General features: G+C 42.8%; 1 protein-coding gene and 1 long non-coding RNA gene across 4 annotated transcripts in view; one reads left to right on the top strand and one right to left on the bottom strand.

The window, feature by feature from the left end:
- The window catches only part of LOC113464632 (uncharacterized), a 9,743-nt gene extending 4,475 nt beyond the window's left edge, over window positions 1-5,268 (top strand). The window contains exon 3 of one of the 2 annotated variants that reach the window (XR_003389481.1): window positions 1,327-5,268. This is a non-coding gene — a long non-coding RNA (uncharacterized LOC113464632). The remainder of the gene's footprint in view (window positions 1-1,326) is intronic. The other variant, XR_003389482.1, reaches the window with a different exon arrangement.
- The window catches only part of Lmpt (four and a half LIM domains protein limpet), a 71,451-nt gene that overhangs the window by 41,321 nt on the left and 24,697 nt on the right, over window positions 1-5,433 (bottom strand). The window lies entirely within an intron of this gene.

Consider the following 5,433-nt stretch of genomic DNA (forward strand, 5'->3'; position numbering starts at 1 on the left):
TTTATTACTACTATGACGAAGCGAAACGATGAATCAATAAAATGAGGTAAAAACTGACATTTCCTATAATGAAATGGGAAACGATAATCAATCACCAATTCTAATTAAGTCTTTAAAAAGAGTTTATTTGATGATATTCGAACGTGAATTTATAAAGAAACAAGCTAAGGAACATTCACAGCAGTATAACATATGGTGACGGTTTAATGACTATCATACAAGCTTGTTTGCATTCGGTAGGCAACCGGCCGCGGCCGTTCGATCGATCTTTTGGGCTTTGCTGATTTGTTTTTAACCCAAACGGAAGGAGATGGTCCAGTGAATTATATCAAAGTGTTTACCAACGGCGGAGTTATTGCCGGTTTATGGTGAATAAATTTCTTGGTACCTACTTTACAAGCGGGGTTAAGTCAAATAAATAAGCCGAACCGCGTGCCGGCGCACTCCGAATAGCGGCGGTGGCCCCTCGCCTAATATTAAATATAGAGCTTTGACACACATAGCAATTCGTGTGACCATTTTGCACGAGGGAAACTATGAATTCACGCATATTTCCTTTATATCGCAAATAAATATGTAACCACGTACTCTTAATTCTTTTCCTACAGCCATACCACAATAATTTTAAGTCTCAGTAGAATTAAGATCCTGCTTTACATTTGTTTCTCTATCTGTTAACACGTTCATTGTATCGCGTCTAAGTAGTCAGAGAAAGAAGAGATTGACAGTTCCCACAATATTTTCCGACCTGTTTCGACCTTTGACATATCCGAAAGATCCTTGAAAAAAGGTCTCGTGTCAGACATCTGTTTGTCGAAGTGCTTATACCAGTTTCGCTAAGTGATTTGCCAGGAGTGTAAAAAATTAAGACGCCTGGGCGTGCACGCGATATTTACCAGAAATGTCACTTGCTACCCTTTTCCTTGGAATTATCAAATTAAAACGCGCAGTGACCGCTTTCTAACGAGGTTTTATCCGGCACTGACTGAGCGGCTCCAGTCACGGTCGAATTATTTAAAACACTATATATAGTGGGCCCCCTTCTCCGCGATCCCATTGTCTGTGAAGTTATAAATCAATTAAGACATTGAAATCACCGTGTACGATTAATCGACGCGATATCATTACCACCATCAACGCTTCTTAAGCGAATTCTGCACGCGAATTAAAATTTTTTGCATTAATATTCATTGAAAACAATAAGATAGCCACTTTATTTTTGTTAACTTGGGCGGAAACCGATTAATCAAAAATAACTAAATACCTCTTGAAAGTTAATATTTCGATGAGAATTTATTTGCACGTGGAATAACTCTTTCCGTTCAGAGAAAGATCGTGCGAATTAGGCGCCAAGCGGATAATGATCAATCAACTCACGGCACGAGGCATGCAATTTATAGCAAGGACGATTCAATAAACGCTCCATCCGGAAAAAGCGAAACGCATCCTGGCCGCAGCTGCGACTCCAGGAACATGGAGCGATGACATCACACAGAGGAATACATGGGCAATCGTTTCTGGTTTTCAAAGCTGTACCTACAGACGCGACAAAAGCCACGGGTTTTCAGTCAAACGAAGACAAGGAGTGACTAAGAAATCCAAAGTATAAAGGTGATCTCACTGTACGCGTGGGTGACCGACATCTTGTCAGACCCACACGCGCGTGCGAGCACCTGCGTGTCGTCGCGCCGCGATCCTCCCGGTAATTATCGGTTGGGAATCACTCAACGGAATGATGGACGTTTATAATAATAGCCAGCCGCTGTGAACTGAAATCCTCAAGGTTTCCCGATTCACAAACGTACCGCTCGATTGAGTACAGAAACTGTGACGTTTAATACTTCAATAAAATGGTATTTTATGCAAAATAAAATTCACGCACTCGTGTCTATTATAAATGCATAAAAACCCGCAGTCTAATGTTCGTTGATTCGACAAAATATAAAGTGAACATTACAAATTGTCGAACGACGTTTGATTGATTGACAATATTTGGCGAGCTCTTTTGTTCAGTCGATCGCAATCAAATTATTTATTTCCCTTGACTTCGCTTCAGGACGAATTTTCCAGTGAAACGCAAAATCTGAAAATAGGTCGACGGTATCTCTTTCTTCCTCGAAGAACCGCGGTGTCAACGATCAACCACGTTTCGGAGGTGTTTAACCGTGGTGTTCTTTGAAAAGGCCAGGGTTGGTGCCGGGACCGGTCGCCCACCGAAAATAGGTTTTTATCGTGTTTTCGGAAGCTGCAACAGCCACGGGAGGTGGGTGTGGGTAGTAAATCACGGTTTAGTGCGTTTAAAAACGCGATAGGCGGCTCGATTTAAAATAGACGCGCGTGCGCGCGCGCGCGCGCACCGACTATACCGCGTAAGTAGAATCCCACGAAACGAAAAAGACAACGCGGTCGACTTTACGCGTTTCGTCATTCGATATTCTGCGATGCAAATCGAGAAGATTGCGCCAATTCCACGACGAACGACTCGTTCGCGTGTGCCGAGGACAATCACCTCGCAAAACGATCGTTCGTTTTTTTCTTCGTTCAAACGTTTCGACATTCCCCCTGCTTGACCGTCTGGCCTCGTGACACTTTTCGCTAAACCGCGAATTCTTATTCGTCAGGGGAATAAAACTGGTTCACGAATTTGACATCGGTAATCTTAATCGTCCGTCCCGTGGTTTCCGCTTAAAATAACTAGACCTGCATACCTTACTGTGTGTAGGCCGAGAACTCTCCTCTTGTAACCCGGCAATTCTAAATGTTACATAAAAATAAATAGATCGCAATTGAGATCAGTGTTTGCCGTTTATATCAGTCCGCAGGTGAAAAACGTACCTTTAAACTTTCGTGATAAGTGAAGAAAATGGTTGTTAAATGGTATACGACTGACTCAACCTAGGAGATACAAGAGGAATAACATTTGCACGATAATATACACGACACTCCAAGAAGACAAACGTCGCCAGATAGCGCCTGCTTACTGTGTAATCAGCATACTATCTACACACTTCTACGGTCTTAATGAATCATAAGCCTGACGAGAATCGCGTATACGTATTTTGCATAATGAAACTTCCTCTTTAAAAAAGTGTTCAGATTAATCTCTTTACGAGGGGTAGATCGGAGAAAGATTGGACGTGTTCTCCGAGTGAAATTCATCTCTTGGATAAATCGACTCGTGGTTAAGCGAAGCAACAGGTGCTCCGACCGGACCGGAATCGATCAGAACCACTGCCCTCGTAAACTAGGTAGACCACGAAATTAATATAACACGCCGGCACTGCGGCTCCGTTACCGTAATTCTATTTTACCTATACAAGTAGAAACAGGCACCGAGTACTCGTCTCCTACGCGCTCGCGTGACAATCTCGAGACGTCGATGCGAGAGTAAGAACCCCCTGAACGGATCCAGCTAATGGGACGAGGGCTGAACAAGTCGGTTCGGTGTCACCACAAGAACGCGCACAGCTCTATCCCATAAAGCACACGGTTCCGGCGCAACAGGTACACGCACTGGTCCGGACCACGAGCAGCAGCTTCTAATCGTCCCACGCACGTCACACTCGCACGGATAAGCTTGCGTAATCACGTGTATCGTGTCAACGTTGAGAAAGCGAGAGCACGAACGAGGCAGAAGAAAATGTATGAAGCGTCTCGTGAAGAACAGGTGACTGCGTCGCGAAAAACGAAATCGTGTGCGATACTCGTTGACCCTAAGTACACTGGCGCGTATCGCGTGAAGCACGTGCTCGCTCGCGTTTGCCAGAAAGAGGCGGTACGCGATGCAAGCGACTCGCTTGTTCGCCAATGACTCACTACGGCTTCTGGTGCTTGAGGACGCACGCAGATCGACAGAGCCTGCGTGACTCGAGTTCCGAGCAATTGCTTTGCACGACGTGTTTACTCATGAGGACTTGAAGCACGATCGAAAAAACCCAATGTCCAAATATAGTACCCCAACATTGGCAATAAAGCACGATTGCCTAAGTTCGAAATAAATGACAAAAACTTGGAACGGGCCCGACGTGATAGGTAAATGAAAATAAATGTGATTGACGTAAAGGAAACCTTGATCTTCGACTGCCTCGAACTCGAGTAACAAATTAGTATAATCCATCAATGCGGCGCTGAAACTTATGTTAACTTCTACGGCTCGAGGGCCTTCCTACACGCTCGCGCTTACTATTACTAGTCTAGACAGCATTGAGCTAGACAGTTAGACCATAATCGTAAGCCCAGATTGCTCTGGGTTTAGTAATGTTCAAAATCTGGCCTACGGATCCAACTCATATTACCATTCCAGCTTGGCTGTAACGTACGTAGCGTCAGTAGACTGGTGTTTAGAAAATAGTCGATCCGCAAGTACGAGCACGTGCTGCACGTTGGATAGTACCTCGTAAAATTGACGTGAATCAGCGTAATTTGACGAGACAAGTCTCCTTATCGTTACTAAAACGCGAATTAAACCATAAATAATAGGAATACCAAGCTGACAATTGAGGAAGCTTTCTGCCTGTGTTTGGCAACTCTATATCTATAAATAAATGGAACCCCGCTGCATGTTACGAATTTCGAAAATCTTAGTTTGATATATGAATATGCGTGACCCATTCGTTTTTATGTTTTATTACGTAGATTATCGATGTTCATTCGCGTAGGTAGTGAACAGAGGCGCATATTTTATTACGAACGAATCCGTAACGGTGCATTGTAAAGTTAAACGACACGGGACTGAACTCTATTAGAAGCCGTCTGGAACTGCCGCCACGTTTTATTGGATTTGAGTGAAAGCGGGACGACAACGGAGTCCCTGTTGTTTCGTCAGTTTGAAATCTGTAACGCAGTTATAATACCACGCCTCGATTATTAAGGATGGGATGGATATATAAGGATTATTAGGCTATACACTTAAACAATGCTAGCATGTTGAATTTGTTATTATGATGTAATATAGATTCCTATATATAGATTCGTTTACTCCCGCATTTATCGATAATCAGGCAGGATTTTTTGGGTTATTCCAAAGGGAATGACCAGATGACTAATCCTAGGGGGTAGGTACTTAAAGTCAGTTGGTAGCGTTTGCAAAGACTTTGCAAACGATACCAAGCGAAGAACTACGACTAGTTTAAGAATCTCTGTACCCCAAATTGTAAAATATTGTAAAGTATGTTGGTCTTTCAATACAATGTATGTGCTAATGAGTGTTACGACGAAATAAAGGAAAGAACTTGATTGAATTTTGATTAATAAATGAATGAAAATGAATCTTAGAATTTTTATTTCACAATTATTCCTCATTCCACTAATCCTGAGGTTAGCTACTTGAAATCTGCTCTAATCTAATCCTTCGAGAACGCACGAAAATGAATTTCGAGGCTAGTTAGTTATTCGCTTTCTATAGTTGATATTAAACGAGGGACCAGACAAAAG

This window comes from Ceratina calcarata, unplaced genomic scaffold, assembly GCF_001652005.2.
Source record: "Ceratina calcarata isolate Rehan_Ccalc_2016 unplaced genomic scaffold, ASM165200v1 scaffold449.2, whole genome shotgun sequence".
Classification (NCBI taxonomy): domain Eukaryota; kingdom Metazoa; phylum Arthropoda; class Insecta; order Hymenoptera; family Apidae; genus Ceratina; species Ceratina calcarata.